The sequence below is a fragment of the Calliphora vicina genome, chromosome 5 (genome assembly GCF_958450345.1).
Source record: "Calliphora vicina chromosome 5, idCalVici1.1, whole genome shotgun sequence".
Lineage (NCBI taxonomy): Eukaryota > Metazoa > Arthropoda > Insecta > Diptera > Calliphoridae > Calliphora > Calliphora vicina.
In genome coordinates, this window is record NC_088784.1 from 107,915,964 (window position 1) to 107,942,832 (window position 26,869).

Below are 26,869 nucleotides of genomic sequence, written 5' to 3' on the forward strand. Positions count from 1 at the left end.
ACAAAATTTTAAACTTTTAATGTCAAAAATAACCAAGTTATATCAAAAATTTAAAACAACGTATCATCAAGTGCACCATTTTCTTAAATAAAATAACTTATACGTTTTGAGTAATTAATTAATAAATAGTATTTTACTTTATTTTAGGTAGTTTTCTAATATTTTTTTAAATAAATTTGTTGCAATTGAATGTTTTTTGCAGTCTTTATGTAAATTTAATGTAGTAATTGTTTTTGTTAAAAAAAATATAAAAATTTCTATATCTGCTTTTATTTAAAATAAAAAAAAATCTTATTTTTATTTAAATTTTTATTTTTTCATACAAATTTTATATTGATGATACGTTATTTTGGTTTCAAAAAACAACAATTCAAAATAACATAAGACACATAGCTTACAGAGTGCTTTCAAAAAAATAATTTTTCTATATTTCTAGTTTCATTGTAAATCAGATTTGAACATTTTGTTTCAATATCTCAAGTAGTTTTCATTTTATAACGATTTTTGCTGTTACGTTATTTTGCAGTTTAGGTAACGATATGTGGGTATGAGTGAGTGAGTGTGTGTTTGTCATGTATAAATAGTTTTTGTTTCCCTCTTTTTCTTTTGCTTTTGGAATGATTTAAAACTTCAACACAAAGCGCATCTTAACGAAGTCATTAGGTCAAGTTTTTAAGGCCAACTAGGTCACTTTATGATGATGTTGCTGCTGCTGCTGATGATGATGATGATACTAACAACTAACACACATGCACACCAACAACAAACACCAATATTTTTAATCGTATGTATGAAAAAAAAAATGTTAAGGAAAAGAAGAAAAAAGCCAACATAAAGAAAATCAAAGCATAATAAAACAAAATATTAAAAACAAAAAGTTTAGTTATAAAGGGAAAATGTATCTACACACACACATAAATACATACATAAGATTACAGTATTGCCAAATAGCTGGAATTTGAATATCCATAATGATTGTTAACATGTGCTACATATTTGTATTTAGTTCACAGGCATTCGTAAAAGAGGGCTTTAACCTTAAACTAAATACATTATTTTAATGAAGAAGATTTGTTTAATATAAAGTTTGTTTTAATAATTTTATTTTAATTATAAGTTGCAAAATATTGTATTAATTTATGTTCAATTTTAATTGATTTATTTACTAATCAATAACAATTTATGATAATTACTCCAATATTTCCAATAAAACAAAGTTTTCTTTTTATACCCTTCACCATGGTTGGCAAGGTTTGTCATTCCCCCAAATAACTTACTATTTAAAATCGAGAAAATCGGAACAAAAATTGCTGAGATATAAGGAAAATTCATGAACAACCTCGATTTTTGGCCTATTTTTTTATTTATATCTGGATTACTAAGTCATCAATATAGAAAATATGGATATCTAATATTTCAAAATCATTTGCAACGTCCATAGTAAGTTGGACCCACAATGGGCCAAAATCGGGAAAAATATTTTTTAACCCAAATTTTTTATCACCAAAAAAAAATTTTTTTGTCATAAATTTTTTTACTAATAAATTAAAAAAATTAAAAAAAACAATTTTGAAAAAAAAAATGAATTTTGTTTACCTAAAACTATTTAAAATTTTTATTTTAAACTATAATTTGGTGAAAGGCATATAAGATTCAGCACAGACGAATATAACTCTCGTACTTGTTATTTATTTATTTTATTGAAAAAATAATTGAGCTATTAAACCCGAAAATCCAGGTTTAATATAAAATTGGTTCAGTTTTGTTATAATATTGGGTATTCTTAATAACTTATATGTCATTTTCAAGGGTACATATCTGTCATTTATTCTCACTTAGTTATTGAATATTATAGTGTAAACAACAACGTTTTTTCTGCTTCGAAATTTTCGAAAAGTGTCATATGCGGGAAGTTTTGTTTAACCTCTTTAATTTGAAAAAAAAATGATGCTGAAGCACAACGATTGCTCACCGAAACTTATGATGAATGTGTTCCATCGCCCAGGCCAGCCAAAAAAGTTTGAAGACCACGAATTGGAAGCATTACTCAATGAAGATTGTTGTCAAACTCAACAAGAGCATGTAAAATCATTGGGAGCTACTCAAGCAGCAATTTCAAAACGTATGCGAGCAGCAGGATTCATTCAAAAGCAGATAAATTGTTTACCAACGAATTGAATTGAATCCGAGACAACTTGAAAGACGATTTTACATGTCCGAAATAATGTTTTAATGCTATAAAAGAAAGTAATTTTTGCACCAAATCATGAAAAATGGATCCATTACCAACCAGCCGAATACCGGTAGCATGATTCAAACTGATTCGTTTGAAGCGAGCATATACCGAAAAACGCCCAGAATATGGGGCCAGACATTAAACTGTAATATTCCATCTTGACAATGCTAGGTCACATGTTACAATACCTGTTAAAGGTATTAATAGACGGCAATACTGAGTATTAACACTTTTCAAATTTAAAATATTATTGAAATTATTCGGTATTTCAAGAAATCGTTTCGAAAAAACATTTATTGTTTACACCATAGTATTACAAATATTTTATTTATTTGCTGATTGATATTTTTCTGCAAACTTTATTTTTATTTTATATTTTCTTGACATTTTTGTTGTCCTTATTTGTATTTATAAATACATACGCGATACATATGAAAATTAAAAGTTTTTGAATTGTTTTAAACAAATTTTGAATCATTCGTATTTTTTGAAAATCTAATACAAATTTTGTTTAGACGTTAAAATTGTATTATGATACTTGAGTTTTTGACAAATATTAATACTCAGTATTGTCGTCTATAAATACCTTAAAAGGTATTTAGAATGTGATGGTTGGATAGTTTTATCTCACCCGCTTTATAGTCCAGACCGTGCCCCGTCCAACTAATATTTGTTTCGATCGATTTAGAACGCTCTCTCTGGGATACACTTCACTTTGGAACAGGGTATCCAAAATTGGTTTGATTCGTTATTGTCCTCAAAAGATGAGCAGTTCTTTTGGCTCGGAATCCATATGTTGCCAGCAAGATGAGAAAAGGTCACAGCTAACAATGGCCAATACTTATGGTTAGGATATGGTTTGCTCATGCACAGGTGTTTATGGGTTTATTTTCATAGATTTTTGACTTAAAATAACCCCATAAAAAGGAATCCAATGGTGTTAAATCACACGATCTTGAGGACCAACTCTGATCTCCAAAACTAGAAAGTATATATAACCAGGATATGTAATTTAATTGCTTCTTTTGCTGTAGGGCTTAATTCACTAAAATCTTAATTCAGAATTAAAAAATGTCAGCCATTCATGCTATAAATTAATTTCCCAAATCTAATTCTCCAGCTTTATTCAATGTCTTTTATTTAAATAGAATTCATTCATCGTTAAATTAATTCATAATGTAATTTTTGATTCAAATTGAATTAAAATAGTTTTTCTTCATTCAATGGAATTGTTAAAATTAAATTGAATTAAGAATTAATTTGTTAGAACCTTTGCTGGCATCACACAGTCTTGTTAAAAACAACCTGTCGTTCACATCAATATCATCTAATCCAGAAAGGCCTTTGTTATAATGGTGCAATATCTAGCATCAGTTAGAGTCACTGCTTGACCAACCTCAATTATACTTCCAGCCTAAAATCTTATTAGTATTTTAGTGTCACTTTATCCTCATCAAATCCCCGGTATATTTCAAAATGTCGCGTCACCGAAAAGGCTGCGTGAGTGTACATAGGTGTAAGTGCAAGAGAAATAAAGGAATGTTGGCCATATAATGCATAGTGCCGTTATAAAAGCAGGGTATATAAGATTCCTTGCACTTGTTTGAAAATAACTTTTAAATCAGTAAAATTAATTTCCAATATTTTTCGGAATAATTCAACGAATTTTCTTTTATATTATCTTAAGCTTTTGACGACCACGGGGAAACCGGAGTACCAACACAAAAATATTGAATAACTAAATAACGAAAAAAGAACGGGTCTCATTTTAATTTTCGTGTCTCTTATTAATGTGTTTAGATTAAAACAAGTTCGGTTACAGAATTTATTTTTGTTTGTCTTTGAAAATTTACAGTTTTATTGGTATTGTGTTCAAGAATTGTTCAAAAATTAATCTTATGGTAGTGAAAGGGTTAATGCAGCTAATTGCGAACATTTTCCGAGACCATACAAAATTGAAATGAAAAAAAATTCCCCGGGAGTTCTTTCCTTTTTCTTATTTTTAACATTGAGTTTGAAGAGGAAAAATTGGAAAAGGGAAACAATTCCCGGGTGATAGTTTTTGAAAAGATTGACAGATATGGTTGGAATGAAACGCCAAAATAAGAACTGTTATTAAATTAATTATAATTTCCTTTTCGCTGCTATTAACTAAAAATAATGCAAATTATTAAGAATAAGAAATTTATGAAATATTTTTAATATGACGAATCATTTCTTCCATTAATGTCATGATACATGTTTCTATTAATAACAGAAAATATATATAAATGTGAAGTTACAATTATATTGTAATTGTAAATAATCAATAGAAGGAAACCACAAAAACTTTATGTTTTATTTACATTTAATTAAAAAACCCACAAGTTTTATGAAAATAAATATTTCTATGGTTCTTTGAATATAGAATTTATTTTTAATACTACTAAATGGTACGTACTAACTAAGTGGTGAATAAGTCATCATAAGAAACTATTGTTCCACTAACTTATTAGGAATATGGTATACCTATCATTTTAACATATTCGTGTCCTAGATGCAAGTCAATCGACCTTACAAAGACAAAACTCTGGAATTGACAATAAATTTTATTTTGACAATAAACTAACTACACCCCAGTTTACTTAGAGACACTAATGTAACAATTGACTTCACTCTAGATTATCTGGAATGTATAAAGTAACCAATTGATTTAACTTTGCTTTACATACGTGTCAAATGAACCAACAATATAAAAATTGGTATCAGATATACAAGGAATTTATTAATTTTCTCTTGTAAAATATTAATGAAACGCTTTTACATCTTCGATAAAATGTCTAAAGCAGTAGTCGCCACTCATAGCCACCAGGGGCAGAATGGCATCGACTAGTAAGATCTAGACAACACGAATGTGATCGTAAATCGTTAAATATATCAAATAACAAACAAAAAGAAGATTGTGCAACATAAATTCAAAACATTTACTAAATGTAGCACGTTTTTTGTCTAAAGTATGAAGCATAAGTTTGTGAAAGATTAAATTCGTTTAGAGATCTGTCTACATGTGTATGTACTATGTTGTAAGTAAATTAGGACTAGTTTTGTGTTTTTTCGCTCAAGTTGTTTCTTTTTTTAGTTGTTCTTGTTGCGATGTGTGTTTTTGTTGTTGTTTTTTCAACACAAATGAACCCTATTTTTAGTGCCAAAGCATAAAGGCATTGATGGGGTGATGGGTAAATCCCACATACATTTCTACACCTTGATTTACATGCGCGTATAAATATAATATCATCATCATCATCATTATCATCATGGCAATCTTTGTCATCATCAAATGCACCAACACACACATCCCGTCATACACAGATACTACACTCTTGCATATTTACACCATTTAAAAAAAGAGACAACGCCATTTTCAGGGCTGCCAATTTATGAAAACTTTAGTAATCCCATGAAAATGGCTGTGCATTTGACACACTTAAATGTTGTAAATGACGTGCTTGCATTTCACAACAATGACATGACAATATGCTCTCTAATCAGTTTTCGGAAAATAGATTTATTGGCAATTTATTCCAGATTTCTTAAAATCCCATTTGATAAAATTTAAATCATTTCTAAGTGATTGCGAGAGATGGTTTGTGCGGTTCAGAAGTGGTGATTTTGAGCCAAAAAAAGTTTGAAGATCAAGAATTGAAGGCATTACTCCATGAAGATTATTGTCAAACTCAACAAGAGCTTGCAAAATCATTGGGAGCTACTCAATCAGCAATTTCAAAACGTTTGTGAGCAGCAGGTTTTATCCAAAAGCAGGGAAATTGGGTACCATACGAATTGAAGCCGAGAGACCTTGAAAGGCGATTTTCCATGTCCGAAATGATGTGTCAACGTTATAAAAGAAAATAATTTTCATTACTTGCTATAACCCGATGCATAAGAGATCTTACGTGAATCCCGGCCAACCAGCCGAATCGACAACAAAGCCAAATATCCATGACGCTAAGGTAATGCTTTGTATTTGGTGGGAGCAAATGGATTCTATCTATTATGAGCTACTGAAATCTGGCCAGACCATCACAGGGAACCTGTATCGAAAGCAACTGATTCGTTTGAAGCGACCATTGGCCAAAAAATGCCCTGAATGCGATCTGACATAAAACCGTAATATTCCATCATGACAACGCTCGGCCACATGTTGCAATACCTGATAAAATGTATTTAGCATGAAGTAGTTGGGAAGTTTTGCCTCACCCGCTTTATAGTCCAGACTACCCCGTCCCCTCCGATTACTATTTGTTTCGATCGATGCAGAACGCTCTCTCAGGGATACGCTTCACTTTGGAACAGAGTATCCAATATTGCCTTGATTCGTACTTGGCCTCAAAATCCATAAGTTGCCAGAAAGATGGGAAAAGTTCATAGCTAACAATGGCCAATACTTTGAATAAATTTATATTTTACAAATGTTTCAAAATAAAAACTAAAAATTTAAAAAAATCCCGCATTTTTAAGTCATACACCCAATAATATCCATTATTTCAATGACGGTAATTTACAACAACGAAACGAACAAGAATAAAAGATTTAATATTCTTTGTTCCAGATGCATTAGCTTAAACTAAAGTTGTTAGTCTATTCTTCGATAACTTTCTTCGATAACTTTCTCCAGTTTCTCTAGCGTAGGCGAGGATCCAGGGGGGGTGAAATAGGAATTAACCCCCTCCCACAAAAAAAAACCGAAAAGTTTTCATATAAAAAGGGAGAAAAAAGCAAAATGTAAAACAAATTTTAATTTGTCCCCCTCCTGGATCCGCGCTCTAGCGTGAACAAACTTTTTATCTGCTAGCATTGTTTAATAGAGACCGGGTTCATTCCCATAGAGAATAACATCAGGATCTAGATTGTGCTGAACTGTTGTTTTTTTTTTGATGGGCTTAACTCTCTTGATTCTTTAAGAAGTCTTGCAACATATATTTTATGAATTTATAAAGCCTTTTTGTATTTCTAGGGCTCTGGTTTTTTAAAGCAATGTATTTTTTCCTCTGACATAAATAGTGAGATAATTATCCAGCAGGAACTGTCACTTTCTGGGCGAACATAGGTATTTCGCTGCCGCCTCCATAGGAAGCAATCACATCAAAGTTAAATTTTTATTTTTCATTTTCCTCACAGACTTTGGCTCATATCCAAAAAAAATGATCCATAAATCCTTTTCTCTGCGCCCATTTAGAATTGGTGATTTGCACAAATTCCATGGAATGAGTACAAATCAATAATATCAACAACATCATAATAATCCATTCAACCCATTTGACCCTCTTCAAAATTTCACTTTTCATCCTAATTTTCAACACTTCAGACAAAATACAACACACACACACTCAAACAAATGCAAACGCATAAAGCTTGCAAAAGCAGCACATTCAAACACACAGATCCATCCATACATATGTATCTAGATACTTACATACATGTGAATATTTTTTTTGTTTTTTAGGTAACAATGTTAAGCGGTCATTTCACCATGACCTGTTTTTCTGATTTTGCTTTTGTTTTTCGTGAGTGAGCAGATACGTACGCAAACCCAACACGCTGAAATAAATATTTGCCAAACAGACACAACAGAAACAACAAATGTAACGACTAACAACAGAAAACGTAGTAATGACGAGAACTAATTTTACATCAATATTTATAAAAAAATAAGTAAATTAAATAAAATAAAAAAGAAACAAAACGAAGAACGAGAGAAGAAGAAAAAAATAAAATTAAAAATACAAAATGGGAAATACCACAATATTAGTTGGCCACCACACATCCCACAAACATCTAAATATATAAATTTATACTTAGTTACAATATTTGTTGTAACAGAAATACAAACAACAACAACACTAATAATGTCATCAACTAAATGTAAAACGATGAAACGATTCGCGAAAACAAAAGCAAACGAGCCAACGAATGAGTTAGTGTGAACGATGTGCAGATGTGCCACACACAACATGTGCCAACAACATGTAAACGCAACGACTACTAGTGAGTGGAGGCAACAAAAAAAAGAAAACGAAAAGAAAAAGAAAAAGAAAATACCGAACCAACAACATCAACAATAATAACACGAAACCACTTTCCACGGTATGACATACTTTGGTTACACTGCTTTCATGTTCATGAGTGTTGTGCTGTGTTTATGTGCTCCCAAAGATAGAAAGTGGAACAGGAATTACCTTCCCCCCTTTCGCTTGCTTCCTCTCCACAACTGACACATCAATGCCAGAGCAAAGCAACAGCAACAACAACAACTACAATATAATGGAAACACAAGAACTATTAAGCTGATACGCCAACGTTATGCCACGATGATTTCATGCTGCTGCAGATTTCAATTTTTTCCATTCTGTATTTTATTGCGAAACCAGCCAACACTTGCCACTAATACCAAAAAGCGCCCGCTGCCCCACCAGGCACACCGACTGTCGTCAGTCAGACAGTTAGTTAGTTGTTTGTGCGATCTGTAAGAGAATTTTTCACACTACCTGCCCGTGTGTCTGCCGGGCTGTCAGTCAAAATTACAGAAGTTGTTTTTTATGTCAGTGTAGAAAACAAAAAATATGAAAAAAAAACAACAACAAAACAACAAAAATGGGAGCAAATTACTTAAGTCAGCGGTGTGCTTAATGCGGCCAAACTTAATGGCATTGTTTGCTAATATTCATTCTATGTTTATGTTGGGTTGGTTTGGTTTGGTTTGAATTGAATTGGTTGGTGGTGTTAATGGATGTACACAACTGTCTATTAATTTACTTACACAAACACTAGTGGTGAATAGAGAGCAGACATATTTTTTTAAGTTGCACAAAAAGAGCGCGAGAGATAGTTAATTCATAAATACTAGAGTTACCAACTAATTTCGAGTATGAAAAATCATAAAGAAAATCAAGTTGGCGAAAAATTTGCATTTGGGGAAGAAAACATTTACTATTTCAACATGTTGACAAATTTTTTAACAATATTATTATCACTGCAATTATTTATATGATTGTCGTATGTCCTACGTAATGAAGCTCAATTTTTTTACTGGGTTGTTATCCAATTGTTCATACGTTTAAATTATAATTTGATATTTATAATTTTTTATTTTTGTTAATACTTTCCCCTAGATATGATAATTTGTTATTTATAATTTTCATTGACGTACTACATGTAACCGCATATTTAATTTTGCTAGTGGGATTAAAAAGGGAAACAATAGCTAACCTTGACAAGAGGTAAGTAGCATCGGGTGATCAATTTCAAAGGTTCGAAAGAATTAATTCTTAATTCTATTTTCGAAATCAACATAAATTGTCTTCACGAACATATTCGTTGTCTTAATTCCTTTGTACTTCAAATGTATTGAATTCATTCTTTATAGAATTAAGCACTTGTTGAATCTTTCAACAACTAATTACAAAGATATGCCTAAGAATATATTTGATTATTCTTCGAAATATTAGAAAATGTTTACTATATATTTATTTTTTCGAGATCCATATCATGTATTGAAAAGAAAATGATTTTTAGAAAACTGTATCGAGACTTCAAACCATAGCAAATTTAAATATTTAAAGGAACATCAACTTTCGTATTTCCGCAGAGAACACGGTTTACAAATTTCAATAAATTTGTAATTCAGAATAAAAAAATACGAGGGCCTCTTAACTGAAAGAGCAACAGTCCCTAGTTTACTTCTGCCTAAATTTGATCAAGCTGTGTCATTTAGTTTGTGTTTAGTTGTGGCCGAACCTTCTGAACGCCCAGTTGAGGTCTCTACACCTGGAACAATTCACGATATGGTGTTGACGGATCGGAGATTTAAAGTGCGATATATTGTGGAAGTCATAGGCATCTCATATGGCTCAGTGGTTTTAATTTTGAATGATTACCTGGGTATGAGGAAGCTTTTCGCAAGATGGATGCCTTGTTTGCTAACAATCGACAACAATTGCAATCGTGTAACAACTTAAGAGCAGTGTTTGGCATTGTTCAACCGCAATATAGACCAGTTTTTGGGTATGCACGCGGTATAATCCACATTGACTACCTTCTAAAGTGTAAAACAATCAACTTATTGTGTCGATTTACTTAAGGATTTTTCGCCTGAGCAATGCAAGGGTGCACACATGTGTAGTTTCCATGGCAAAAATCTATGAATTAGGTTGCTAATTGCTCTATTCTCCGGATTTGGCCCCGAGTGAATATTTTTTGTTTCCAAACCTGACAAAATGTCTCGGCTGAAAGAGCTTTGACTTCAACGATAAAAATCATCTCACAAACAAATAACTATTTTGATGTCCTCAACAAAACTTATTTTATGGAAGGGATAAAAATTGAAGAAACGTTTTTATTGAAAACCCTGTTTCATTCAAAAAGATATGGACTTTTTGAACCGCCCAACAAAATAATTCTTTCATGAAAAGAATTCATACATTGCCGAATTAATTCATAATAAATTTCATTCAACCATGAATACACAGAAAAAAGAAATTCGGGAACGAAATCTCATGGGTGACGTGATCAATTGGAATTTTTCCATTTCATAAGTCCAACAATTGTTTTGAGAATGTTTCGGCAGAAGGGTATTGCAGCAAATACACACGCATGTTCGATTATAGCGTTCAGCTTCTGTAGCTTAATTTCCAGTGAAATAAATTTAAAGGAACTTCGCATCATCACTGGGAAGCGGTAGCAATGATCCAATTCTGTGGTAAATTTGGCCTTGTACTTTAAAGGTGGTCATGAAGCTGACGTCATTTGAAAGTGCTTGGAAATAGGATTGGCGCCAGAAATGTAACTTAGAAGCAGCAATAATTGTTGGCAGAATAACTTTACTGTCCGAACAGCACATTCCCAAGTATTCCTTAGGGAACTTCAAAACGCTGCAATGTAAGCAATGTTTGTACAATATTGCGCCAATCAGTACGTAGCCTGTAGCCATCATATTTGTTGTAATTAAATGCCGGCAACTTTAAATCGATGCTTTCTCTTGATCGATCCATTAGGGAGCGATTGGCTTACTAGTATCGATTTTCTGTTGAGGTGTCTCTGCAGCTCTCGATGAAGATGCACTGCGACGCATTTTTTGAAGCCGTGGTTCTCGTTCACTTTCCGTTTCTGCGGCTCCCTTTCGAAAACAAATTTTATTTGAATAAAACTGTTATTATACCCTTCACCTTCGTGAGAAAGGTCTATATAAGTTTGTCATTCCGTTTGTAATTTTCACAATATAATTTTCCGACCCTATAAAGTATGTATGTATGTATATATATATTCTAGATCCTTATATATAGCGGAGTAGATTAAGGAATGTCCGCCTGTCTGTTGAAATCAACTTTCCGAAGAACCCAAATAGACGATTCATACATCAATATCCCCGGAATTCTTCCGATTCGGTTGCTATTCAAAATCGAGAAAATCGGTCCACAAATGGCTGAGATATAAGGACAACCTCGATTTTTAAACTATATCTGGATTACTAAGTCATTAATATAGACAAGATGGATAGCTAATGATAGATATTGCAACGACGTATATAAAACCATAGTAAGTTGGACCTACAATGGGACAAAATCGGAAAAAATATTTTTTAATCCGAATTTTTTTCACCAAAAGTTTTTTTTCGCTAAATATTAAAAAAAAAAATATATGATAATGATAGATATTTCAAAGACATTTGCAACGACGTATATAATACCATAGTAAGTTGGACCGACAATGGGTCAAAATCGAATTTTTTTTCACAAAAAAAAATTAAAAAACAAAAATAAATTTTTTTAAATTTAAAAAAAAAATTTAAAATTTAAATTTAAAAAATTTTAAATAACAATCGAAAATTTTTTTTCCAAAGAATGAAAAAACAACTGGAAAAAAATAAATTTTGTTTACCTGAAAATATTTAAAATTTTGAAGTATAATTTGGTGAAGGGTATATAAGATTCGGCACAGCCGAATGTAGCACTCTTACTTGTTTATTAAAAGTGGAATGCGGAGAGTTATTCAAAATATTATTTTCTTTTAATAGATTTCATATGGAAATTTCGTATTCATGCACCTAATATGCAACAGTCAACAAAAATATCAAATTTAATTGGATTTTGAAAATCGAATTAAGAATTAATTCTTTCGAACCTTTGGTCTGAAAGTATTCAAAAATATGCCCTTAAAGTTGGAGATATTAATTTTTATAATATTATGATCATAATTGTTCTGAAATAAATAAATATATGTACATGACTCCATATTAATGTGCAGCAGGGCAACTCTTCATTTGTAACACACTTTTTACTCCCGATGTGGTGTCAAACTTTGGTATTTATAAATCGTTTATAATAAAACTCAAAAACAAACACACACACTCACACGTATCGTGCAAATACAAATTGTATCTATGTTTGTACAATGAACATTCGTACGTATCTACTACATATAGGATGTTATGAACTTGTTCCCTTTGCATTCGTACAAAGAAATCTGCAAATAGCCTGAAACTAACCCATGCTGCTTTGCCTGGCTCTCTCTCTGCCTGCCATCTTCTGACACCCCCACATTGTCACACACTTTACACAACAACAAAATTGATGTTGCCGTTGTTGTTGCTGTTGTTTGTACATATTTAATGAATGCACTTGCATACATTCAGTAGTCAGTCAGTCAACGTATGTAGGTTTTCTTGTTTTTATTCGTTTTTTTGTGTTTTGTTTACATCAAGTGCAATAACAATTTCATGTATGCAATTTTCTCTCATTTTACGCTCCCCATACGTTATTTTATACTCTTTTTTTTGTTGATTATTTTCATCTTTTGTTTTTGTTGTCCCCCATATGCGTAGCAAACAAACCAAGTGTGTGTGTGTGAATGTGTGTTTTAAAACTAAAAAGATTGTTTCAATGGTTGGATGGATGGATGTAGGTGAAGCTATGGTCGGAGAGGGCGTCAGGTGTATGGTGGGGTTTATTTTGTTGACCTAATTTTTCTCTTCATCAAATATTTTTGCTGTCACTTTTTTTCATTGTAGTTTTTTGTTGCTGTTTTTATTTTGTGCTCATTTTGTATGAATATGAGAGTGTGTGTTTGTGTGAATTCTTATTGATAGGACGGGGGAGAAGATTTTGAAAATGTGGTAGGTTAGGTCCAACCAACACAAAATACACAGACACACGGATAGAATGGGAACCATTACAACACAAACACCAGCAGACATTTTTACACTCTCACACTCATTCGGAATAAAGTCAAACTATGAGAATTCAATGTAATCGATGCAATTCATTTATTCTTTTTTTTATTTTTTTTTGTGGTGTTCTATTGAGAAATTGGGTTTTTGTTTTAAATTTAGTTTTTTCTCTTTTTTTACATTCTTTAAAGTTTAAATTGATTGACACACTTCCGTTGTTCTTTTTTTGTGGGATTTATTTTAATTCTATTATTTTTATTCGTGTATTTTATTAATATTTTTGTTATTATTTTTTTCATACCACTGTTTTTTTCGGTTTTATTATGATCCACGGAGAAAAAAAATAGATATTGTATATTTTTGTTAGCTGAAGCTTTGCGAGCTTCAGTTGTTTGACGTTTGGAAGTGTAACCGACTCTGGAATGCCGATGGCCATGACGGCAGCTGTTTGCTTGCCAGCTTGCTTGATTATTTTTTTTTTAATAATTTTTGTTGTAGTATGTTTGCTAAATATAATAAAGTGTGGTAGGTTTGTTGCTTCTTTTTGTTGTTGTTATTTTTGTGTTTCTTATTCTCTCTTTTACCACTTTTTGTTAAACACACCTCGTATCGACAACGACAACAACAACGACTAAACATTTACAATCAGCCAGCAAACAAAAGAGAACATTGCCGTCATCGTATTAGTTTTAGGAACGGACATAGTGAAATTAGGTCAACAGGTTTGGAGTGGGCTCGCATTAACGCTGCCACTAACGCTGCAAAACACATTGACTAAATGACTGATTAATAGCGACCGCCACCAAAGCAGCGTTACCAAATTAAACTCTTTATGTGCCAGTTATTTATTGTTAGTGTTTTTATTTGTTTTCTAAATTTTATTTTTACAAATAGTAAAATTAGCGTGTTTTTTGGAAGAGACAAGCTACTACTAGTGATCAATGGTGTAAAATGAAAATTATTGTACAAATTGTAACAACGAATAGGTATGAAGAATTGTACTTTATTACTTTAGAAAATCATAATCAAATCAGGTCAAAACTCACAGTAATAGGAAAAGAAAATAATTGAATTCTTATTTTCTTTTGTTAAAATCGGAGATGCAAAATCATACTGGAGGTTTTACTGTAATAAAAATATCAGTCTCACCCAAGTTGGAGAATCTGATTCTAAAATCTTAATTCAGAAATAAAAATTTCAGCAATTCAAGCACTTTGACATTTTGTTGGAATTTGATTATGTTATAAACTTGAAAAATTTGGTTTGAATTTATGTTTCCTTTTTACTGGAGAATCCTATTGAAACAAAAATACAACTGTAATTCTATTGTTTTGTCTATAATTCAAGACTTGAATTACACTTGCATTCCAGTAAAAATGCTTATTGGGTTAATTACATAATTTGCAACAAAAGAATGGCTCTTAGATTTCATTCATTATTGAATTAGTTCATAACATAACTCATTCAACCTTTAAATCATAGAAACTCCTCTGTCAAAGACCTAACTCAGTTGTCAGAAACCTATGAGGTGAGAGTGTATTAGTAAAAAAAAACTATGTGAAAACAAAATCAACACTATTATGTATGTGTAATTATTTTGAGTAATATTTTTATTGGATTTTTTTTTCTAGTTTCCGCTCTATGTATATTTTCTCTATGTCGAAAACAATTGCCAAATCCTATTTGTAATAGATGCTTTGAATAGTTAAATTCATAGATAATAGACATAGAGCGGAAACTCTCCTGTCAAAGACCTAACTCAGTTGTCACAAACCTAAGAGTTGAGAATGTATTAGTAAATAAAGTATGTGAAAATAAAATTAACACTATGTGTAATTATTTTGAGTAATTATTTGGTTTGAGTTTTTCTAGTTTTTCTCTATTCAATTGAGTGAAAATATTTTTTTTCATTAAATTTGTTTTGTTTTTAATCATTTACAAAGTGAATCGAAAACCATAGAGAAAATATACATAGAGCGGAAATTCTCCTGTCAAAGACCTAACTCAGTTGTCAATAACGTAAGTGTTTTAGTTTTAGTAAAAAAACTATGGAAAAACAAAAGCAACACTCACTCGTATGTGTAACTTTATTGAGTAATTTTTTTGTTGGATTTTTTTCTAGTTTCCGCTCTATGTATATTTTCTCTATGTCGAAAACAATTGCCAAATCCTATTTGTAATAGATTAAAATTTTTCATTAAATTGTAATACATACTTTTAAATCAAAGAAAACTTTCATGATTCAATACATATGATCGAAATAACTTATTCTTAATCCCATTTTAAAAAATCAAATTAAATTGCATCTCTCAACTATTCCGTTAATGAATAATTCATTATGTATTAATTCATAGGATTAATTCGTTGGTACTTCAAATATATTGAATTCATGCCATAGAGAATTCATTCTTTATTAAATTAATTCCTTATTGAATCATTAAAATTTTCTTGAATACAAATTTATTACAAAATTTTACTTTAATTAATTTTGTAAATGATTAAAAGCTTTTAAAAACCTAACAGAATGAAGAAAAAATAGTTTAATTCAATTTGTATTAGACTTGAATTAATAAAAATTTAATCATTCAAAGTTTGAATGAAATCTGTAATGAATTAATACAACGATAAATGAATTCTATTTAAATAAAAGCCTTTGAATGAAGCTAAATAATTATATTAGGCTGTGCCACATCTTATATATACCATTCACCAAATTATTCTTTAAAAATTGTAAATATTTTTAGGTGAACAAAATTTAAAAAAAAAAAATTTATGCCAAACTAAATTTTTGAAATTACTTTTTTAATTTTTTAAAAATAATTTTTTTTTTAAATTTCTTAGTGAAAAAAAATCTATAACAAAAAAAAATTTTTTGGTGAAAAAAAATTCGGTGTAAAATTTTTTTCCCGATTTGACTTACTATGACCTAAAATATGTCATTACAGAGGTCTTTGAAATATCTATCCATATTAATGACTTAGTTATTCAGATATACATAGATCAAAAATATATCTCCGTCCTCAGCCATTTGTGGTTGAGATATAAGATTTCTCGATTTTAAATAGCAACCGAGCCGTGTCTATAGCGGATATTTTGATGTATGAATTATGTATGTAAGTTAATTGGGGGCTACGGAATGTTAATTTCAACATACAGACGGACATGTCTATATCGACTCCGCTATTTATAACGATCCAGAATATACATATATAATTTGTGGGGTCTCAAACGAAAAATGTAGAAATTACAAACGGAATTATTATACAAATTAGATAAATTTTACTCGTTATTAGATGCTGTAATTTGGCACCATCATTAAAAAATGCCACATCTGGTTTCTCAGTTTTTTTTACAATCGGAATCAATAAAACCAATTTAGATTATGTATGTAAATTTTTTTACTAAAATTTTTGTTCATTAACAAATTTTATAAAAAAATATACAATCGTATCCAAAAAAAAAAAAATAGACAGACAATTATACCAATTTGTTCATCCCTGCTAATGATTCAACATTGAAATGAATTTCGTGCTCAATTTTGAATTTTTATCTTCCCTTGTATTTAAGTACCAGTACAATGTGGTTTTTTACTAACGCCAACGCAACTTTGCAGTGACAGAGAGCTTATTGCAACATATTTGAAAAAGCATTGAAAATAATTTGCCTCCGACAATACAATACAATACAGATAGATGATTGATCAATAAAAATAATGTTTTTGTTTTTCAAATCATACACGATGAGAACATTTTCAAAACGAGCATCGTTTTTTTAAATTTCCGATCAATCGCTCGGCAGTTAAACTGAGCTGAACGAACAAAAATTAAGAAATGTGTGTTGGATGCAAAATTAAGAAGTGTTTTTTTTTTTTGTACAATTTTCTTGGTAAGCGTTCGGCTCGACATTGCATTGCACTGAGGGAGTTGTGCAACAAGCGTATGTATGTTTGAATGTTCGTTCGCCAGTTGATTGTGCAAAATCTGCATTAAATAGTTTGTCAGTCGGTTAGACAGACAGGCTGGCTGGCAGGCAGGCCAGTTGTGAAATCTAATAGAATGGTGGGAAGTGCAACGGAAACAAACACACTGATATTGCTTTACACATTTTTTTTTTAATTTTGCTGTTTGCTACTAAGGTCTCCTCTCTTGCTCGCTCTCTCTGTGTCGCTTCCCTTCTTGTTGTTGAGTGTTGTTGTAAGTATTCATAATTGCCAAATGTTTTGGTTTAGTTCGGTTCGGTTTGGTTGGCTAGTTGGTTGGTTGGTGTTCTTGTTCGTTTCATGTAGTATGGCAACCTGTATTAGTTAAATGTTTGTAGGTTTACAAATGTTTTTCTTATTTATTTTGTACACTTTACTTTGATGTTGGAATTATTTTGCTGTTCTTACCAGGGAAGAAGGCTTTAGAGAATATATATTTGTTAGATTCTTATTGGTTTCATCAGCAGTAAATATGGTTATACAAAAATTGTTGCAGCAATATGTTTGTAGGTTAAAAGCAACATGTTTATTGCACAAAAAAAATGTTGCTGCAATATGTTTATAGAAATAATGTTTCAGCAACATGTTTATAATAAGAACAGCAAAATATTTATAGAAATATTTTGCTATTCTGATAAAAAACTGTTTATCAGTAAATGTTGTGAAACATGTTTATAATGTTGCTGTGACATGTTAAAGAGAAAATGTTGCAGCAAAATTGTTGCAGCAACATGTTTATAAGAAAAAACTATGTGTAACATGTTTGCATTAAAAATGTTGCTTAAACAAGTTTATAGAAACATTTATAATGATAATGTTCCAGAAATATGTTTATAAGAAAAATGTTGCACCAGTTGATAAACATGTTTATAGTAATAATGTTGCAGCAACATGGTTATGTATATAAACATTTTCATAAACAAATTTTGACGCAAAATGTTATAAAAATAATTTTCCAGCAATATGTTTATAGTAAAAATGTTGCAGCAACATGTTTATAGTAAAAATGTTGCAGCAACATCTTTATAGTAAAAATGTTGCAGCAACATCTTTATAGTAAAAATGTTGCAGCAACATCTTTATAGTAAAAATGTTGCAGCAACATCTTTATAGTAAAAATGTTGCAGCAACATCGTTATAGTAAAAATGTTGCAGCAACATCGTTATAGTAAAAATGTTGCAGCAACATCTTTATAGTAAAAATGTTGCAGCAACATCTTTATAGTAAAAATGTTGCAGCAACATCTTTATAGTAAAAATGTTGCAGCAACATCTTTATAGTAAAAATGTTGCAGCAACATCTTTATAGTAAAAATGTTGCAGCAACATCTTTATAGTAAAAATGTTGCAGCAACATCTTTATAGTAAAAATGTTGCAGCAACATCTTTATAGTAAAAATGTTGCAGCAACATCTTTATAGTAAAAATGTTGCAGCAACATGTTTATAAGAGAAATATTTCAGCAACAACATGTTTATAGTAAAAATGTTGCAGCAACATGTTTATCAAAAAATGTGAAACATGTTAATAGTAGAAATGTTGCTGAAACAAGTTTATAGAATAATAGTTGCTGCAACATATTTATACAAAAAATATTGCAACAACGTGTTCAAATAAAAATAGTTGTTGCAACATGTTGATAGAAAAAGTGTTGCAGCAACATGTAAAATTTTTCTGCAACATGATCATAGTGAAAATGATGCTGAAAAATGTTTATACAATAATTGTTGCAGCAACTTATTTATGATAAAAATGTTGCTAAACAAATTTGTAGAATAAAAGATGCGGCAACATGTTCATAAAAAAAATGTTGACAAAACATGTTTATACAAAAAATGTTGCAGAAACATATTAATACAAAATAATAATTTTTTTTGCAATTTCTAAAGTGTTTTTGCGAAAAAAGTAATTAATCAAGAAATCAAATGTTAAGAAAATGATTAAGCCAACAACACTGACGTTTTCAACAAATCTTGTATTTATTGCCAAATTTTAGAAACAACAATTCAGCAACAAAAGTTGCCAAACAGAATGTTTGCCAACCGAAATCTTTTCTGGCTTGCAATAACTCCACATGTTGGTTATGGGTAGCCTTCCTTATTAGTAGTTTTTGGTGTCACAATTTAGTTTTTTTATTTTTTATAAAAGTCCCCCTTTCTCTCCCCCACTTAGACACACACGAACACATTAAGTTAACACTTATTGTGTTAGACTTAAAAACAACTTTGTTTTTGTGTTTTTCTTATTTTGGTGTAAATTTTGTGTTTTTTTTTTAGTTTTTCTTCTTTTTGGATAAACGAAACTTTGGAAAACACGAGAACGTATCTTAAGAAAAGCAAAAAAACAGCAACAAACCATAGAAACTATGAAATCACTAAAAGTAGAATGAAACTACAACTGGCTTGCAGTCAGTCTAACAGTCGAGTCAGTCAGTTAGACAGTAAGTCAGTTATTTAGCCAACCATGCAGACAACCAACAACAGCCACCTGCAGCAAATGAAATCATTAAAGCTTTCTGTTTCGGTTTCTGTGTGTGTTTCAGCAAAAATATTTTGATTTTTTTTTTTGTTTTTTTCTTATTTTATTACATTTCGAGTACCAATGAACAACGAACGGCCCACAAGGTAAGTAAGCTTATAAAATAACCCAGTTTAATACTTACATACAGGCAGACATACATACATACTAGTCGTTGGTAGTTAGTAGTTAGCAGTTGCTTGGTTATTTATAAAGCCAAGATTTCGCAATTGGAAGCAGAACAACAACAACAAAATGCTATTTTAATGGTGTATGAGTAAATTGAGGAGATCTGATAAATTTTAAGAAATTCATAGGTAGTTTTCTGAATTCTGTTTAAAATTTTATTGAAATTTAAAAAAAAAATATGTATATAAATCTTTGAAAAGGGAATAGTTTTTAAAGTCAAGAGGTGATAAAGATTTATAATGAAGATTTTTGAAAAGGTATTTACGGAATTATTACACCAAACGGAACTGAACTTTAGAAAGGGATTTTGCGGGCAGAATTTCGTAACTATATTTGGAAATTTATTAGCATATGGTGTTTATTAAATGAATTGTTAATTTTTCGTTCTTAATCTCAAAGTGAATCCCATAATACAATGTCTATAATAAAAAAACGATTAAATTAAATAAATTTCACATTTTTTTTATCAAAAAAGTCCCCACAGAATTAGATTTAGCTTATTTTAGAACCTATTTGTAAGGAAAATTAATAGATCCAAGATGTTACCATAATTCTGTGGTTGTGCAGCAGAAAATATGCGTGAGGAATCAAGCTGCGTCATAAACGCCTATATTGTAATCCCCCGTATGTTTAAGAGCAAATTCATTCAAATTCATTTACCGCAAAATTCGTGAGAAATTCTTCATTGCAATATTAAGATATAAATAAATAGTAAAACATTAACTCTTTAATGAGTTTGAGGTCATTATTATTATGTTGAACAAAATAACATCCGATGAAAACATTTACAAAATGAACTTGTTGTTATAGATTGTAGATGCCTTAAACATTTTGTGGTCCAGGAGTTAAAGATTGTAGATTAAAGAGTTTGTGGTCCAGAAGTTAAAATTATCATTATAATTTTAGACTTTTCATAATATTGTGTTATAATTTCTATGAAAAATAAAACATAATCATACAAAAATATAACCGCGTCAAGGAAAGCCAGTTTGGTATTTAGTTTAAAAACGAGAGAAAACAAATAAGAGCATGTACCATAGAATGGAAGGAAATGTACCCTTACAATTCGTAATGAAGAACATAGAAAGTATCTTAGACATAATAAACGAATACAGAATTTTTATAGTTTAAAATAAAAATAATAAATATTTTTAGGTAAATAAAATTTAAAAAAAAAATTGTTTTTCAAATTTTTTTTAAAAAAAAAATATATAATTTATTTGTGAAAAAAGTTGTAGGGCAACATTTTTTTTAAATTTAATATGAAAACAATTTTATGACAAACAATTTTGTTCTTGGTGAAAAAAAATTCGGATTAAAATTTGTTTCCTGATTTTGGCCCATTGTGTACCCGACTTACTATGTCCTTACATACACCGTTGCAAAGGTCTTTGAAATATCTATCATTAGATATACATATTGTCTATATTAATGACTTAGTAATCCTAATATAGATTAAAATAAATAAAACAAGTAAGAGAGCTATATTCGGCTGTGCCGAATCTTATACTTTACACTTATACTTTAAAATCATTTTTTTTTATATTTTTAGGTAAACAAAATTTAATTTATTTTTAAATTGTTTTTAATTTTTTTTAAAAAAAGTTTTTTCCAAATTTTTTTTAAATTTTTTTTTAAAAAAAATGTATGACAAAAAAATTTTTTGATGAAAAAAAAATTCGGGTTAAAAAATATTTTTCCCGATTTTGACCCATTGTAGGTCCAACTTACTATAGCCTTATCTACATCGTTGCAATTGACTTTGAAATATCTATCATTAGATACCATATTGTCTATATTAATGACCAGATATAGATAAAAAATAGGTCAAAAATCGAGGTTGTCCCGGTTTTTTGCTCATATCTCCGTTATTTATGGACCGATTTTGCTGATTTTAAACCAAACTTCTCGAAAGCATGTCTGACAGAATTATTGAAGATTTGGATCCTGAAGATATCTGAGGTCTTCAGAAAATTGATTTCAACAGACAGACAGACGAACATGGCTTAATCGACTCCGCTATCTATAAGGATCCAGAATATATATACTTTATAGGGTCGGAAATGAAAAATGTAGAAATTACAAACGGAATGACAAACTTATATAGTATACCCTTCTCACGAAGGTGAAGGGTATAAAAATCGAGGTTGTTCTAGGTTTTTCCTTATATCCATTTGTGGGCCGATTTTATCCATTTCAATTAGCAGCCGAACCGGGTCTATAGCGGATATATTGATGTATGAATAATGTATATAATTTATTTGGGGGCTACAGAATATACTTTGTGGGATCGCACATGAAAAATGTTGAAATTACAAATGGAATAACAAACTTATATATAACCTTGCCACTCATGGTGAAGGGTATAAAAATACTTTAAATATTAGAGTCACATAAAGTTTCTAACTTCTAATAATCTTATGTTATAAAGTTTTTAGAAATATTTTATTTTAAAATTAGCCATATGTTTAGAAACTTGTGGTTATTTCTAATAATATTACAGGGTAAATAACTATTTACGAGAACTAAGAATAAGCGAAATAATAATATGGCGTTGCTTCAAAACCACTAAATAAAAGTATTCCTCTATCGCTTTAAATAGTATTTATCATCATCAGAGCAAGGTTTTAGCTAGAAGAACTAAGCTTTTGCAGATTTCAAAAGTTTAAAGAAAAAAATTATTTTTTTTTTTATTTCGCACTTTAACTATAATTTCTTTAAGGAAGATATTACTTTTGAGTTTTTTTTTATCCACCACGACATAGAAGAAATTTGTATGGAGAAAGATAATAGCAAAACCTTTTCGAAAAATATCAATTATTTTGGAAGTTGTCTCACATTTTGGTACAGAACTCTGATTTTACTTGACCGATTTTATCCATTTTCAATACCAAACATTTCTGATCAACAACTAATATTTGGGTAAAATATTATCTCCCTGGGTCCTTTCGCCGAGGCCCTATCGTGACTTCAACAGACGGACAAGGTTCGCACTTTGCCTATAATTTCTTTAATGAAAATATTACTTTTAAGTTATTTTTATCCCCAACAACATAGAAGAAATTTGAATTGAGGAGGCTGGGAGAATGAAAATATCAAAACATTTTCGAAAAATAACAATTATTTTGGAATTTGTCTCATATTTTGGTACATAACTCTGGTTCTACTTGACCGATTTCAATACTAAACATTTCTGATCAACAAATAATATTTGGGAAAAATGTCTTCAACAGGCGAACGGATTTACGTAGATCGTCTTTTCGAATTTTACCAGGTCCCAGAATATATTGGGTCCTGGAGGCATTGCTCCATGAAGACTGCGGGATTTACAATAGATGGCGTATCTTTTGAAGGTGGTTTTTTAATAACTTATCTGTTATTTTGAAGGGTAAATATCTGTCATTTATTCTAACTTAGTTATTAAACATTACAGTGTAAGAACGAATTTTTTTTTGCTTGGAAAATATCGATTTTTGTACCAACGAATTGTCATATGCGGGAAGTTTTCCTTTACTTCTTTAATTTGAACTTATTTCCGCTGAAGCCCACCGATTATGGTTAATGTGTTCCATCGGTTTCAACGTGCAAAAGATGATTTGTTTGGTTGAGTAGTGGTGATTTTGACACGGAAGACTAAGATCGCCCAGGCCAGCCAAAAAAGTTTGTAGACCAAGAATTGGAGGCATTACGACATTAAGATTGTTGTAAAACTCAAGGAGCTACTCAAGCAGAGATTTCAAAACGTTTGCAAGCTACAGGATTCACCCAAATTCCGAATTTAGCGAAAGACATTGAAACCTTGAGGCCTTTGTATGTCTGAAATACTGCTTGAACGCTATAAAATGAAATCATTTTTGCACCGAATCATTACTTGCGATGAAAAATGGATCCATTACGATAACCCGAAGCATAAGAGATCGTATGTGAAGTCCGGCCAACCAGCCGAATCAACACCAAATCCAAATATACATGGCGCTATGGTAATTCTCAGTATTTGGTGGGACTAAAAGGGTCCTATCTATTATGAGCTGCTGAAATCTGGGCAGCCCATAACAGGGAACCTGTACCGAAAGCTACATCTTCGTTGGATGCGAGCGCAAGGCAACACTCGGCATAGCTGTTATAAACTATTTATAATGAAGTGGTTGGGAAATATCGCCTCACCCGCCTTATAGTCCAGACCATGCCCCGTTCGACTATTATTTGTTTCGATCGATGCAGAATGCCCTCTTCACTTTGAAACAGAGTATCCGAAATTGGGTTGATTCGTTCATGGCCCCAAAAGATGAGCAGTTATTTTGGCTCGGAATCCATATAATGCCAGAAAGATGGAAAAAGTTAATAGCTCACAATGGCCAATACTTTGAATAAAATTATATTGTAAAAATGTTTCAAAATAAAAGCTAAACATTTGCAAAAATCCCGCATATTTAATACAAAATTGTTTTGCTTATGTCTGTAAAGTGCAAAAATATTGTTCCAACACCCACCTTAAATTATACCAAGCTGCTCTGCATCACTTTCTGAGTCGATTAAGCGATATCCGTCCGTGTAATTAATCTACAGGTCGCAATTTCAAAGATAATTCTACAAAATTGGGCAAAAACTTAAATATTGATCCAAGGACGAATCCTAACACCCATACAACTGCCCTATCTGAAAATAATTAAGCTATCATAATTATACAGATATCCAAACCAAATTCAGCACAAATAAGTTTTAGAACTCACGCTACCAAATTTAGTACCGATCGGTCCACAGCTCCCATATAAGGGCCGGCCACTCTCGAAAATTTCATTAATGAGAATCTCTGAAATTCAACACAAATAAGTTTCATATATACGCAAATCACGCCACCAAATTTTGTGACGATCGGTCCATAATTAGTCATAGCTGCCATATAAGGCCCACTTTCGAAACTCATTTTACCGAGAATAAATCTCTTTCAATATAAATAAGTTTCATATAAAAATAACAATTTTAATCAAAATAGGGCTTGACCGGTATAGTCGTATAGTATATAGTATAGTTCTTACTTGTTTTTCATGTAATTTTTAAAAATATAATCGATTAATCGATAATCGTGATTAACAGAGCTTTTTGTAATCGTAATCGAGATTAAATTCAAACTCTAATATCCAAATACTTGTGGCCATATTTTTCAGTTTTTTGCTTGCTTATTTTAAATTTGTTTGTGCCTATTTAAACTTGCCCTAAACTTGCCTTATTTATGCTAATAGATAGATAATTCTGGTGGCATCGCTGTTTTTGTCATTGGGATGGTAAAAATATTGCATCACAGTGTCTCTCTCCACTGTGGTCACTGCTGATTATAAATTATTCCCACTTAATGTTCTTTTTTTTCTTTATAAATTTATAAATTTATCAATTATTTTTTTTAATATTTCTAATTTTTTATAGTTTTTTTTTACACATAATTTGTAAATATGTGTCACTGCAGGTAGATTTATGGTTTTTATTGTTTTCTCATTCACAATCTGTTTTATTTTACGAAATATTTAGAATCACCAATAACAACAACAACAAACATTCTCTCACACAGATACAGAAACACTCTCAAACACCACACAATTTATATTGTATTTGATTTGATTTGTGTATTTGTAAAATAAAATATAGAAAAAGAAAAATAAATAAAATAAAATTAATTAGGTCATTTGCTTAGATTTACAAAAAATCAAAACAATTGAAATTTACACTCACGTTTTTTTGATTTCAGTTTCAAAATATGTTTAAAATCGATCAACCTTAAAACCCTTCAAATTGTTGGGGTCTGTTATGTTTGTTGGTTTCTTTGTTTTTGTATTTTTATTTATTTATTATTTTTTTTTGTTTATTATAATAATTATTTTTCCAGGAAAATGCACAGCAATTTTGTAATAAATTGCAATTGTTTTTTTTTTATTTGTAATTTTTTTTTTTACTTTTTTTCAACTGTTATTACGACACGTTTATTTTAGAACTTGGACGTTTAGTTTAGTTTAGTTTGGTACTTTTTATTTTTTCTAATTTTTTTTTTATTTTTTTTGTTGGATTTATTTTTACAATTGTTTCCTAAGGCGGTTTTATGAAGATGACAACTTTAAGTCAGTTAGTCAGTCAACAATAGAAGAACGAAATAAAAAGCGCTCAAGACGCGTTGTTTAGCAGGCCTACGAACGCACTAAAAGTACCAGCGTACGAAAATCAGTTACAAACGCACGAGAATTTTCAATTGTTGTTGGTTGTTGGATTTATTTTGTAACGCAAATACAACAAAATAAAATTTAAGAAAAAAAACTCAAAACACACACATTCAAATGAAGAATTTTAAAACGTTACGAAAACAAAGCAGAGGAAAATAAAAAGAGTTAAACACCAAATTCCGCATCCGCAATGGTCGCAAAACAAAAACACACTGATTGTCAATGGTGTTCAAGCAAATAAAATCTCTAATATTTAGTAGTGTACACGACAACAACTACGACCGACGGAGGGACGAACGAAGAACGACTATGTATGGTGGGTTAAAAACCACACAAAATACAAACAGCGCCAACCGCCAGCAGCTGCAGCAGTAGTAGCAGTCCCCAACATTGGCAGCAACATTCTCAGAAACTTACTATAGATTTGATTCTACTGTGGTTGTTGTTGTTGTTGTTGCTTTTACCCTCCGTAGATATTTGTGAACCAAAAAAAGAAAAGCAAAATCATACTAGAAAAAGGCCCATAAAACATGAATGGTAAG

The 26,869-nt window shown here is 30.7% G+C and overlaps 1 protein-coding gene across 1 annotated transcript in view; it reads right to left on the reverse strand.

The window, feature by feature from the left end:
• Positions 1 to 26,385, reverse strand: part of LOC135961946 (uncharacterized) — a 40,170-nt gene extending 13,785 nt beyond the window's left edge. Inside the window, exon 1 of the mRNA XM_065513600.1 lies at positions 25,846 to 26,385. The gene's annotated coding sequence lies outside the window, so the exon portion shown is untranslated. The remainder of the gene's footprint in view (positions 1 to 25,845) is intronic.
• Positions 26,386 to 26,869: the final 484 nt, after the last annotated feature.